The sequence below is a fragment of the Nannospalax galili genome, unplaced genomic scaffold (genome assembly GCF_000622305.1).
Source record: "Nannospalax galili isolate Female #2095 unplaced genomic scaffold, S.galili_v1.0 scaffold69, whole genome shotgun sequence".
Taxonomy (NCBI): domain Eukaryota; kingdom Metazoa; phylum Chordata; class Mammalia; order Rodentia; family Spalacidae; genus Nannospalax; species Nannospalax galili.
This window is the reverse complement of record NW_008360297.1, coordinates 375,383-390,250: the sequence shown is the minus strand read 5'-3', so window position 1 is coordinate 390,250 and position 14,868 is coordinate 375,383. Positions and strand designations below refer to the sequence as shown.

Here is a 14,868-nt window from a genome sequence, read left to right as displayed (position 1 = left end):
GTCTCAGCCTCGGTTTCCTAATCTGTAAAACACTGAACACCACAGCCCACATCAAATAGCCACAAAGATGGAAAGGTGATAAACACAAAGCTCTCTGTGCTTACAACATAGTACCGATCAATGCAATGTTAGCTATTGCGGTCATCAATCCTCATTCATCATCCTCACCGCCACAAAACTCAAACTCTAGGGCTAAAGAATTACTTGAAATTCTCCCAAAGTGCCAGGGTTTCTTGTTGCTCTAGATCTCCTCCGTACTTGCTCTGTCTGCCCAGAATGCCTTTCAAGACTCAGTCCCACTCTGTTCTTCCTGATCCCAGGCTCCTCCCTATCCTAAAACTAGGCCTGCTTCCGCCCCTACCCACAGCCCGGCCTCTGCAGGTCAGAGTATTTAATCTGTTCAAATGCAACAGAGTAATTGACTCACTGTCCCCACCCTGCATTGGAAGTTCTGCAAAGGCAAGAGGTCTTATTTTTCCTGGATCTTTGCATCTTTAATGCCCAGCAAGAAATAACGAATGTATGAGTTAATTAATGATCTCTTTGAATCCCCAAAATCAACTCAGAAAGGTAGGCAGGATCATCATGGTTCATCATTAATTAGAGACAGGATCTCGCTTTGTTGTCCTGGCTGGCCTGGAACTGGCTATATAGACCAAACTGGCCTTGAATTCACAGAGGTCCTCCTGACTCTGGCTCCTGAGTGCTGGGACTAACAGTGTATACTACCATGCCTTTCTCCTTTTCATACAGTTCCTTGGAATGGTGCCACTCACAATTAAGATGGGTCTTCCCATCACAATTAAGATAATCTACATAATCCCTCACAGTCATACCCAGTTGCTAACCTAATCTAGATAATCCCTCATCCTCAGGCCCAGAACCTCGTCTCATAGATAATTCTACATCCAGTCAAACTGACACTGTTAGCCTTCAAAGATACTTACACAGGTAAGTAAATACATAGATGATAAGTAGACAGATTGATATACACACAGATACACAGATAGCTTTTGATAGATGAGAGCCATAACAGCAATTGAATATAAGAAACAAATAGAACCCATAATCAAGTATGGTTGTAAGGACTAAATAGGTTAATATGTATATTCTATCTATGCTGCTGCCCTACAGGTGCTACAGCAGTATTTACAATTTTTTATCACTAAATACTACAAAGGTCCTAAGTGCCATCTAAATAAGAACTGGAGTTCTAAGAACAAGACTTTCCCCCACTGATCTGATGCTAATTTGATGGCTCCAGGTAGACATGGAACAGCCACACGGCAGCACACTAAGGAGCAACAGGGTCGGTCCTCGGGAACCTCATTGCCTCACTATGTTCCAGACATTCCTGGCCCTATTTCTGCAAAAAATGACTTTGAGTTCTATTTCTGCTCCTCTTTCAACCCAGTGGGAAAGATTATGAACTGAGTCTTTAAACTGGTGAGATGTAGGCCTTAGATATCTCTTATACCTTTTAGGGTTCTTTGGACATAATCAACAGCAAATGGTTGTGATAAATTTAAAAAAAAAAAAAAAAAAACCACCATGAATTATTTTTTCCCAAAAGACTCTGTGACATATCTGGAATCAAAGAAGAGGGTGTAGTGATCCACCTGAAGTTGGCAGGAGCCAAGGCCCTTCTAAAAGAATGAGAAGTCACTCAGTTGACAGAGCATGTGACTGGCTACGTCCATACTACTGGGGCAGGGACAAGAATCTGGCAGAAGGAACCTCCAGAGATACCACTACCAATTACTTTCCTACCCAGACAACATTCAAATAGGGACAGATAATTACCCGCAAGAAATTAGACCAGGAAGAAGAAACAGATCTATGGCAAAAGATTCCACTCAACCTTTTCCAAGAATCCTCCATTTCTCATGCTAGGGAAAAAAATGTGTGTGTGTGTGTGAGATTTCAGTCATCAAGAAACAGAGACCTCTCTCCAATGCCTCCTAAATGACACCAGTAGAGAAACCAGTGGCATTGTTATGGCTCCAGTTCTCACTATCTATTCCCTCTCAGCAGGTGGCTGCAGAAATTTTCTAAACCACAAGTCATGATGCAGCTGCATCCTATGTAAACCTCCAGTAGCACCCTAGCAACATCAGGGAAGAACCCAAACTCACTGGATGTCAAGCAGGAACACTCCTAGCTTGTCTGGCCTCAGCATCCCTCATTCTACCTCACACACCCCTGCCTCAGTCCCACCAGACTGTTTACTTTTCCCAGTCACACAGGGCATGTTCCTTTCCAAACTTTGTTTAACTGATTCCCTCTAATCGGCATCTGGCATCTTCTTTTCCAGTTAATTAAAGTTCTCTCTTTAAGAAATATCAGCTGAGGGGCTGGGGAGATGGCTCAGCAGTTAAGAGCATTGGCTGATTTTGAAAGAGGACCTGGGTTCAGTTTCCACACCCACATGGCAGCTAACAATGGTTACTCCAGTTGCAGGGGATCTGATGCCCTCTTCTGGTCTCTATGGACACTGCACCACAAAGGTGTACTTACATACATCCATCAAAACACACATAAAAAAGGAAGGGGGCCTGAAGAGATGGCTCAGAGGTTAAGAACACTGGTTGTTCTTGCAGAAGACCCAGGTTCCAATCCAAGCACCCACATGACAGCTAACAACTGTCTGTTAACTCCAGTTCCAGGGGATACAATGGCATCTTCTGTCCTCCGCGGGCATTGCACGACATGGGTGCACTTACCTACATGCAGGCAATACACTCATACACATAAAATAAAATATTTTTTAAAGGGGGGGACTGGAGAGATAGCTCAGCAGTTAAGAGCAATGACTGCTCTTGCAGAGGATCCAGGTTCGATTCCCAGCACCCACACAGTGGCTATGAACCATCTTTAACCCCAATTGGAAAGGAATCCAAAGCCCTCTTCTGACCTCCACAGCATTGCACGACATGGGTGCATTCACTTACATGCAGGCAATACACTCATACACATAAAATTAAAAAAATAATTTTTTAAAAAAAGGAAGAAGGAAGGAAGGGAGAGAGGGAAAGAGGGAAAGAGGGAGGGAAGGGGAGAGGGAGGGAGGGAATCAGCTCAAATGTCACCTCTTCTCAGAACTTTCAATGTGTACCCCCCACCTCTCTCTCTCTCTCTCTCTCTCTCTCTCTCTCTCTCTCTCTCACACACACACACACACACACACACATCTAATGCTAAACAGGTACCTATCCCAAATTTGTGTTTGTAGAACCCCATTTCTCAGCAATACCCCTGACATTCAATGATATCAATGTCTGATTCACAGCAGACAAGTGGAAGAAGTCTAGTAGAAATGACTAAATGAATGTTCCACTTTAAAGCAACAACAACAAAAAAAAGCACTAAGAGCTGAGTGAGGGAGGTGGCTTGGTTTGTAAGTTTCTAAGTGCCTGCCCTGTAAGCATGAAGATCTGAGTTCAGATCTCCAACACCCACACAAACATTTGGGCATGATGGCACACACCTGTAATGACAGCACTGGAGAAGGTGAAGACTGGGGAACCCCTAAAATTCATAGACCAGTCAGTCTAGCCAAACCAGTGAGCTCTGGGTTCAATGCAAGATCCTTTCTCAAAAAATAAGGTAAAAAGCAATTGAGGAAGACACCTGACGTCAGTCTCTGGGCTCCACATACATGTGCACACACTTGAATGACTAAATGAATACCATACACCTGCACACAAACATACACTAAAAAATTAAAATTTTAAAAAAAGGACTATCCTACACTTTTCCTAAAGTGGAGAGGAATGGAGAGAAGTTCACAGCAAACCCCCTTTTGGGGGAACAGCTGTGCACTGCAAGGAGAAGGCACAGCTAAGCTTAGTCCTCTGTTGCTATTAAAACACCTGAGAGTGATCTGGGCGGGTGGCACAGGCCTTTAATCCCAGTACTCAGGAGGCAGAGGCCAGCCTGGTCTACATAGTGGGCTACAGGGAGATCCTATCTCAAAAATAATATTAATAATAATAATAATAATGTGGCTGGAGAGATGGCTCAGCAGTTAAGAACACTGGTTATTCTTGCAGAAGAATCCCAGCACCCACATGGCAGCTAACAACTGTCGGTAACTCCAGTTCCAGGGGATCCAATGCCCTCTTCTATACTCTGTGGGCATTACACAACATGGGTGCACTTACATACAAGCAGGCAATACATGCATACTCGTAAAATAAAAATAATAAATAAAATAAAAATAATAATAAAACACATGAGAATGGGCAATTTATTTTGAAAAAAATGGAAGTTTTTTTAGCTCGCAGTTCTTGAGGCTGGGGAGTCCAGGGGCATGGTGCAGCCTCTGGCGAGAGCCTTCTGACCACATGATAATCTAGCAGAGATATCACAGAGCAGAAGAGCAAATGTGCTGGCTTAGGGCTCTCTTCCTCTTATCAACCCACCAATGCTATCGTGGGGTTGCCATTCTCAAGAACTCATCTAATCACAACACCCTTCCAAAGGCCCCACCTGCAAATACCATCAACATAGGAATTTCCATCAGATTTCCCACTGTCTTAATATCACAATTTTAAGAACATCAAGATGTGAGTTTTGAGAGACACATGCAAACCATCACATAAGCTCTTGTTTCCCTATACCAAGTCTGAGCCCCCAAGTGTTATGGCATTTCCAGAGGGTTTCAGAAAATGCTTACTGCTGCTAGAAGAAAACAGAGTGCTTTAGCCAAACCAAAAACTCCTCAGCATATTTACAGCGAAACTCTCAGAGGACCAAGTGTCTCTTGCTGTAGCAAGTTGCCACAGTGACTACTCCATGCAGAGGAAAACAAATTTTACTTAATTTCTTAGAAGATATAATAAAATTAGTACGACGGGTTACACAGCCATTATGTAGAAAGTGAGGAGAAAAAATGTGTTTATGCTTCAAAGCATTGGCATCCAGGTACTGGAAATCATTCTGGAAGGATTTATTTTTTAATGTTTTTTCTAGAACTATCTGCTATGACTAACTCTACACTTCATGAATATGAAAAAATATATAAAATAATGAGATCCCTAGGCAGTGTAAGTAAAAAAAAAAAGCTTTCAATTTAACTTATTAAAATTAATTCTGATACCTCCCCTTTTTCCAAGTATTTCCTAAATGCTCTTACCTTTCTCTGGGTTTCCCGTATGAGGCTCTTCCACATGAGGAGGAACAAGGTAGAAGAGAGCTGGAAGGCAAAGCAGATCCTCTGAAGAGGCCTGTATCCTCCAGCTAGCCCAGCCCAGGCACTGAGGCTGCAAGGGCCACAGTTCAGTGGCCACCTTTGCCCACTGACCTCGGGCAGGTGCTGGCTTTTCTCCTACCAAACTACAAGAAACCTGGAATGCACACTGAGAAAACAAAACCCCAGGTACTACATAAAAAGTGACTTTCTTGACCTGATTTGCACAAAGGTCCAAGTCTGCCACTTAAGGTAGGGAAATTCATAGCTATGCACTCACCCATTTGGGTAGTTCCTGAAGAAGTTGCCAAAAAGATGGTGAAAACAATGTTTATTAAATAAATTTAGATAAAATACTTCAGTACTCTTTAAGGTTGTTTCATTGTGTCAAATCAGCTAAGCAGTCAACAGCCATGAGCACCCTTGTGACCTTAAGGATCTATGTTTGTGTGCGTGATCAGCAGAGCAAGTGTGTGGCTCGGTTCTAGGAGAGAGAAATGACTTCCTCCTTTCTACAGCACAGAGTACTCAGATCCTTTCTAAAGCACAGTACCCAGGTCCTAGCACTGAAAACCATTTGGTGAACAGTCAGAAGCCAAGCCCCAGGTTCTAACACCTGCACGGGAACTGTTTCTTAGCTGTTCCCACCAACTGACAGATGAAGAACTAAAAAATAGGGCATGCACCAGAGCTCATGCAAGTGAGAGATGACTGATAAAAAGTAATGACCCCAGTAGAGTTTAGGGCCACATGTTGTGATTGTGTATTCCATGCTTTCTTTTTCTCACAATTCCATATGACACTAGATGAGGAAACAACATGTAGACAACTTCCAGTAAGCCTAGAGGAGCTAGCTGGAAGAAAACTCAGTGCTCATCATCAGAGACCACATACTGACATTCACTCTAATTAGCCCAAGATGTCTGTGAGCCTGTTTAAATGGCAAACTTCTCAGACATGGTAAAGAAGTATCATGAGACTCCTGCTTTCCTATTTCAAGACTCCCTCTCCCAACAAAAATATATTGTAATCTAGTCTAATAAGGATTTTTAGGTTATGAGAGATTGTTTACTTCTATAAGGCACATGTGCTACAAAGTTTCAAAGGATGGTGAAGAGGGAGAGATAATACAACTTGAGGAAATGATTGGAGGGTATGGAGATAGTGATGGCTTTTTACATTTTAGCAAAGACAGAAGGATAGATTGATATATAGAAAGTCAGAGAGACATGGATGGATGGATAGACAGATACACAGACACATAGAGTTATAAGATAGATGACAGATAGTACTAGATTAATGGATTGATAGACAAATAGATGAGAGATGATTGATAAATGATAGAAGATAAATAGAAGATTAGATAGATAGATAGATGATTGATAGATGATAGATAGATAGATAGATAGAATAGATAGATAAATAGATAGATAGATAGATAGATGATAGATAGATGATAGATAGATAGATAGATAGATAGATAGATAGATAGATAGATAGATAATAAATCTAATATCTAATCACCAAGGCGATCAGAGATGACTGCAGTTCATATAAACAACTAGCGGCATTCTCCTACTACAAATCCATTCACACTTTTCTCTGGAAGTTCACTTTGAACTTGGCTTAAAAGGCATAGCATGATCTAACCCTGTCTCACTCTCTAGGCTCCTTCCTCCCAAGAATCCCCTTTCTCCTCATCCTTCTCCAGATGCTTATTTCGTGCTCATTCCTATCTTAGAATCCTTGGCCTGGAATTCTTTTTCCCCCACTCTTCCTTAATGAATGCCTATCCATCCCTTAGAATGAACTGTCTTCTCTTTAGTGGCCTCATGAAGTCCCTGCACTTATAAAACCAGCATCGTAAAAACCCACAAGACAGCTACTGCCTGCTATGTATGATTTATTGACCTCAAAGACCAAAATGTGGAAATATCCTTGCCAGAACGCAGGCATCCTCTCAATCCAAATTTACAAACCACAGCCTTTAACCATGAAGTCTCCCATCTCTTTGGCCAATTATACTTTCTACCTCAAATAAATCATGGGAAATGCTTTTAGGTTCAACTTGGCACATCAGTCAGGGCTTAGGAAAGCCAAACTCATCCATAGCAGAAGGAAAGTAAAAAGGTGTTAGCATGTCCAAGCCCCCAAATCCAGTCTACTGGCTGTCTTGTATATGAATACACTATTTGTCAGAGTTGGAGTCAGTTTGACCCAAAGAGGTCTTCTTGTCATGGCAAATGGCTTAACTGACTCTTTGGGGTCACTTTCAATGCTACAGTCCTGACTCTCTTTCATTCCCTATATCTGTAAATGGATCTCTAAGAGCTCTTTCTTTGAGATACAGTAGGCTAATAGTGACCTTCATTATTTCCTTCCAGGTCAGCATACTCTGCTAAACCAGGTATGATGGTTAATTTTATATGTCAACTCAATTGGGTTACTGGGTGTCCAGATATTTAGTCAAACAGTATTTCTAGTGTTTCTAAGGGCTCCTGGCACAGCACACACCACCAGGCAAGTAATCAAATACCTATAGAGTAGATATCTGACTGCACAGGTTAATCATTAACTTTAATGAGCACCTAATAGGTGCTCTACAGACAGTCAGCAGGACACTTCATCTGGAAAGTCTCCAAGTTCAATGAAACCAGCTGCTATAAACACTGTCTACTTAATTGTAGCTTTGTTAGCTAAAAGCAAGCAGATCACAAGCCTTTATCATTCCACACTTATGCAATTAAAGAAAATATTTACATTGTATCTATGCTAAGAAAATCAAGGCCCAAGGAAGGCTCTGCAGGGTTCCAAAGAAAGACAACACCCCAGAAACAAAAAAAAAAAAAAATACTATAATATACTATTTTTAGGTTATTAAAGAAAGTTTACTTTTATAATATGCACATGCTACAAAGTTTCAAAAGATAGAAGGATAATAAAGTCAGAAAAAGGAAGTTTTACATGAACTTTTGTTATATATTCTAAGCACTGTTACTGTGTTCAGACTAACAGGTAACCCCTCCTTGCTTCATGTAACAGCAGGTCCTGAAAAAGTAATATACTCTCCCTTCTTCATCTCCTTCTGCTTACTCCCCTTCAATTGCCCACACTCAGCCCCGGGCAGAGACAGAATACAAAGACAACTACAGGGCTGGGTGTGGAGTTCAGTTGGTAGAGGGTTTGTCTATCATGCACAAAGCCCTGGGTTTGAGCCCTAGCAACACATAAGGACATGGTGGCACATGCCTGTTATCCTACCACTCAGGAAGTGGAGGCAGGAAGATTAGGAGTTCAAAGTTATGCTCGACTACATAGCAAGTTTGAGGTCAACCTGGAATACATGAGCTCCTGTCGCAAAAAAAAAAAGGGAAAAAGAAAAAAAAGTCAGTGTCAGTATAAAACTCAAACTCATCTACTGCCAAGGACTCTGTATCTCACTGCCCTTCTGGTGTCTTCCAGGCCAGAGAAGTAAGATAGTGAAAGATGCTGGCTTTGCAGTCAGGAGAAACTTAGCTAAGTTCAAATTCAGGGCTCACTTTGCCTTGAATTTGACCCAGGAGCAAAATATTCTATATTTTTCTGGGTCTCTCATACCTATTGATATATTATTTGGATAAACCATGATCTTTGTTTAGTCCAAGATCTTTAAGTTCTGTCTTCCTTTCTTTCTAACCGGCTGGGCAAAATTCCATTAGGAAGCCAACTATTTGAGCAAAGGTGAAGAACACGATTTTCTAATCTAGTCTTCAAGGTTCCTTTTAAGGCTGAGACACAGAACCTGAAATTCATTTGATAACCACAGGCCACGTCTACCAGTCACTTCAACGAACTTGGTCTGAGACTCTGCTAACAATTCTACTGTACTGAGCAACAGGACTAAACAGAGGGGGTTGTGCCTCCCGCTGTAGGGGACAGACTCCTGGCTTTATATTTTCCTAGCTGTAAAGTCTTGTCTCTTCTCATATAAAAGAGGCAATAATTAAAGCCTACCTCCTTTGGTTATCATGGGGTGAAATGAGTTAATACATGTAAAAAGCCTTTAGTATTTGGTGCTCAGGACAAGTTAGCAATATTAGCAATCTAGATTCTTGTAACTAAACAGATAAGATGCAGAGAATGCAAGTGACCTACCTCAAAGAGCCATAAAGAAGCATTTATCAGAGTTGGAACATCAGTCTATGAATCCCAGTTTGTGACTGACAGCTCTGTGTTCTCTATGACTGATATTATATCACTTCGCAGGTATTTCACAAAACAGGACTGGAGATGTAGCTCAGTTGATAGGAGTGTTTGTCTGCCATTCACAAAGCCCCAGGTTGAATCCTTAGCACAGTATACACCAGGCACTGTGGCACACACCTATAATCTCAGTACACTGGAGGTATAAGCAGGATGATCAGAAGTTCAAGGTCATCCTTGACTATATAATGACTTTGAGGCCAACCTGGTCTACATGAAACTGACTCAATTTTTTTAAAAAAATTTAAAGATATTTCACACAAGTAACACTCTAAGAATCCACCATCCTGACACCTGAACCTACCCTGGACAGCTGTCCTTCTTCACAAGTAAAACTTCAGGTCCCCTGGTTGGCCTCCATCAGACTCAGGAAGCATCCACAGGTCTCCATGCACTGCCTGCTCCCACATCAACATGGCCGTGACATGTGAAATAGAAGAATGCAATCCTCATATCTTCATGTAAGGATTAAACGAGACAATCCCCAGAAAAGTACCTAACAGAGTATCTGGCATATCATAGGCAGCCAATAAATGTTATCTATTTAAAAACAGAAGAGGAGGAAAGCCCTGTGGTGCCTGCTTTCTCCAAGGTGATACACATTCCAGCCCCACATGCCACATGTGAGCAGATTAAGATCTGTGAAAAAGCAGAGGAAAGCCATTCCATGTCTGGAAGGGATTACCCTGCAGGCCAGAATTCATCAGACAGGAGCAGGGAGGAGGAGTCCCCATCCCTACGGGTCCCAAGAAGAGGAGGAACAGGAGGAGGAGGTGGGAGAAAAGCCTTAGTTGGGGCTTTGCTGGCAAACCCAATGTGATGATTAATTTTAACTGTCAACTTGACACAATCTAGAATCACTTGAGAGAAAGGCCTCTGAGAACTTCTATGCAGGATCTATCTTAATTACATTCCCTGATGTGGGATCCTCCTACTGAGGGCAGCACCAATCCTTGAACTCCAGGTCCTGGATTGAATATAAAAGAGAAAGCTAGGCGAGCATTAATCCACTGCTCTTTGCTCTAGACTGATGTGATGGGACCAGATCTCTCAAGCTCCTGCTGCTGTGACTCTTCTGACATGATGAAGTGGAACCTAGAACTGTAAACCAAACAAACTCTTTCTCCCTTAAGTTACTTTTATCACAGTATTTTATCACAACAACAGAAAAGAAACCAAGACACTAAGCTTCAGCACATTGGGTTTTTAATAATTTAACATTTCTGAACAAATCCAAGACAGCTTTGTACCTCCCAACTTGCTCTCTGCTGGGCAAACCACATAGTTGAGGAGTCTTCATCCATGCCTGTGTTTAGGCAATAGTGACTCCTACACAAAGCCTCATCGGTTTCCTTGGATTATTCACAACATGCTTTGGATTCAGAGGTTTTAACCACTTCACATCACAGTCTCCTCCCCATTCCAACACTGACATCTTCTAATTCTGAAACGACAAACAATGTAACAGAAGAAGGATGGAAAGCCGTGGGGAAGACGGGAACTAGCCTACAAAGCAACTCTGGAAACTCTGGCCCGGGCAAATAGTTCAAATTACAGAATCAGCCCATTTTCTTGCAAGCCAGTATCTTTAGTCAAGGCGTGGGTGCTCAGGAAAATGCTTCCTGTTTACCTGGCGGGTATTTGCAAATAGTCTAAGAAGGGGTCGCACTGGAGTAACACACAATCCTAAACCAATGGTTATGCAAATAGTATAAGCAAATATATGTAAAGGGCGGGAAGGTTTCTGGTCCGTTTTCCTCCTCACCTGTCTCACTGTGGGCCAAAGAGAAAAACCAACGGCCAGGAAGAACCACAAATCTGCTCTCCCGCAGGATAGAAAGAACACCCCTGTCCCTTGCCAAAGGCCGCTCAAATTAAGCGATCGCCTTAGTCCCTCAGCCCGCTCTCCGCCCCTCCACCCCCCGACAACACAGGTATGAGGAAGGGGGGAAACAAGGGGGCAAAACGTGCTCATTTTGTACATCGGACCTTAAGGCATGGGGCAGGAAGTGGGGGCCATAAGGGGACACTAGCTCTGCAATGCGAAAGACGCCCAGCCGGGCTCGCCGCGGCCCCTGTCGGCAGGTCTGGCTCGCTCCGGGCGCCTCCGGAGGTCAGACAGCAACCTGCAGAAGGGAGGGTGAGGGAATGAAGAGTTCCTGACCCTGCGGCCCCGCCCCACATCACTACGGCTGCTCCTAACGCTGCAACTCCGGCGGGGACTCCACAGGGACCTTGCGAGCCCCAAGCCACCTCCACCCTGAGCGCGCTGGCTGTCCCCGGGCGCAGCGCTGCACCAGGGGAAGGGCCCAGCGTGCGCTCCTGCCTGCAACTGTCTCCGGGCGCCTGGCACCCCTGCAGGGCAAAGGGGAGGAGGTGAAACGGCAGAGAAGGCAGAGCAGTCGGCCCGGGAAGGACTTGCGTTTGCCAGAAAAGCGCCTCCTCGAGAGAAAGGAAAGGAAGAGCTACTTGGCTTAGGAAACGCCCGGGGAATGCCCCAACGCGAGGTGCCGCCTTTCCCCGGCTCATCCATTCTCCAGTCTCTATAGTCCGTCCTCCACCTCACCTCTTGCCCCGAAAGCTGATCCTACAACCTACCGAGGCGTCCAGAGAGACCCACTCCGTTTGGGCCGCCTGCAGCTCGCGCAACAGGCAGAGCCTCAGGGCTCCAGCGACGGCGGGCTCCGGGGACCGAAGATGCGGGTGCAGAGGACGCTGCAAGCCCGGCTCCGGGCAGGATGCAAAGTCCCCGCCGAACACAGATCTCTAAGGTCGTGCACTAGCGACCTGAGTCACCCGGGACTGGAGCGGCAAAGGGTGGCTGAGGGTGCAGGAAAGTTGAGGGGTCGCAGGGAGAAGTGTCGCGGGCGCACGGGGAGGTGCGGACGCAAGCAGGTACCTACAGGAGTCGGAGTCCGGGCTTGTCTGACTCTCGGGGCTCTGCGACGCCGCCGCTCGCTCTGCAGGGATCCGGCCTCGCCGCGCGGCCCCGCGCCGGCCGCGGCGGCGGCGAGGAGAGCGGGATGGCTCGCGCGGGTCGCTCAGTCCGTGGGTCCCGCCGGGAGGAGCTCGGCGCCGGAGAGACGCTGGCGGGACCGGGCGGGGCCGGCAGCTCAGTCACCGCCCCGTTCCTCTCGGCTCCGCCCGCCGCCAGGGTTCCCCCGGCCCTGGGCGCGGCGCTCGCGCGCGGACTGCGGGAATGCGGGAGTCACACCGGGAGACCCACGCACGGATGATCCGACCCTGACACAGCCGTGCGATACACCCGTCCCGCCCCAGGTCCAAATGCAGAGTCACCCCTGGAGCGGCCGACCTGTCCCTGAGGGGTCAAGGTCACGCCCCGCGCCTCCCACCTAGAGCAAGCCCGGGCGAGAGCACCGCAGTCCCCGCGGGAGAAAATTGACCTCTCTCACGGCCGCAATAAAATGCCTCTCTCGAAAGTCGCGGCCCAAGCAACACTTTGCAAATTAGCCGGGGTTTTCTTGAACTGTAACTTGTTTTAAAACAAAGTGCGAGGGAGGAAACAGCCTGGGTTTTGCCAGTGTTTGCCACCACCCGCTAGCTGAAGACTCACGCACAGTGCGGAACAAGATGGTTTGTTCAGTTCTCGACTCACCAAGTCAGAATAGATGGCTGGACGTATGCACCAAGCATATGCACCTCCCAAGGAGAATGAGAAGGAATCCTATCCCCTTTCCGAAAGGATTGATGAGAGAGTCACTGGGAGATGGCTGCTGCTGGGGTTGAATGACAAACAAGGACCTGAGCTAGGGCAGCGTGCGGTCCACAAGGCACCGCTGGCCTCTCTGCACTGAGCGAAAACACAACCAACAGGCCAGAAGAGAAATGGGACGCTTGGGGACCCACCCCCGCGCACCCCTCCCGCCCACAAACTGCAGATTTTTATGGTTGCAGACATGCCACCATTCCTCAAAGCCAGCTGCTCCAAGCTGTAGATGCCCAGTGTTCTCTGGGTTCCCACCAGACATCATAGGCACTGCCGTCTGCCCCAGTCCTGCGTCCCTCATCTAGCTCTTGCTGACCACTTTAGTCAGACAAGTGCCTATGAAAACCCCACATGTTTAAGTTGGAGATAAAAGGGTGATGCAAAAGAAGATGCTTTCCTGACCTCATGAAAGTGCCCTGTGTGTCTGTAGGCTTCCTACTTGTCCAATCAAATCCACATTGGGAGTCAGAAGAAAGAGAACACTAGGTGGATTTCAAGGAGGTGAAGCCTGTATTTTTTAAAATTTTTATCACACTTTATTTATTCATTTATTTGTGTGTGAGTGTGGGTGCCTGTACACCATAGCCTCTGTGGAAGTAAGAGAACAACTTGCCAGAACTGATTCCATCTTTCCATCATGCCAGTCCTGGGGATTGAACTTGGGTTGTCAGTCTTGACTGCAAGCTCCATTACCCACTAAGCCATTTTACATGCCCCTGAGGCTTGTACCTTAAAGGGGGTTTGACCTAGTTGAAATATTAGCAACCCATTTACAAGGCCCTCTTCCCTCTGAAGACACTGGCTCCTGGGAGGCAAGACAAGGATACAAGCCTGCCCCTCTCCAATGACAGAAGACCCAAGGCATTTGTCTACTCCACTGTTTGCAAAAGGCTATAGAAGGTCATTTTAATATAATGTGTCATTTTTAACCTAAATTTTAAATTTATTCTAAACATGTTTACAAAAGTAAAATAAAAATATCAGCATCTTAGAAGAATGCTCCCAGATCTCAGGGAGCAGTTAGCTACTTGAGCATCTAAGTTTATTCTACAAGTCCAGCACTGTTTGCCTGAGGATGTGTGGTCAGAATCTCAGGCCTGAAGAACACATCTAGGGTCCTCACTCTTCATGTTTGCCACAGATGAGCAGAAGAGGAGGCGTACACAGAGGCAATCAGGAAAGGCCCCTGAAGAGCAGGGCACCCAGAAGCCATTTCTGAATCAGTGGGTCTACCACTCTCATCCTCCTGAATCCTGTGGGAAGGAAAATTCCTCTCTCACTGGGTAAACAGATAAAGTACATGAAATAATAAACAGGAAAGCACATCTGTTCCCTGAAGTTTCATCCAGGTGCACGCACGCACGCACACACACACACACACACACACACACACACACGCACACACAAGTTTATATAACAATTCCCCCCTCCCCTCTCTACCCCTGCTAATCGCTCCTGCCCCATCAAAATGCTTTCATACTCAACGATACTCCTCCCTCTCAAGCCAGGCAAGTAGAGATACTCTAGATGAGCTGGGCGTTTAGCTGTGAGGGGTAAATCATCAGCCAACAACAGTGCTCCCTTCTCAAGTTCAGACAGGACTCCCAGAGTCAATGGAACAACTCAAGCCAACATGGGATGCCTTCCATTTATCTTCTGGGCCTCTACATGATCTAAACTGTCCCCCTCCTCCAGAGTCAGCCCCCCA

General features: G+C 45.5%; 1 protein-coding gene across 2 annotated transcripts in view; it reads right to left on the bottom strand.

Annotated features, from left to right (window-relative positions):
• Kcns3 (potassium voltage-gated channel modifier subfamily S member 3) overlaps positions 1-12,411 on the bottom strand; it is a 61,270-nt gene extending 48,859 nt beyond the window's left edge. The window contains exon 1 of one of the 2 annotated variants that reach the window (XM_017795876.1): positions 12,337-12,411. The gene's annotated coding sequence lies outside the window, so the exon portion shown is untranslated. Of the gene's footprint in view, positions 1-5,137; positions 5,194-12,336 lie in introns of those variants that run through there. The other variant, XM_008824188.1, reaches the window with a different exon arrangement.
• Positions 12,412-14,868: the final 2,457 nt, after the last annotated feature.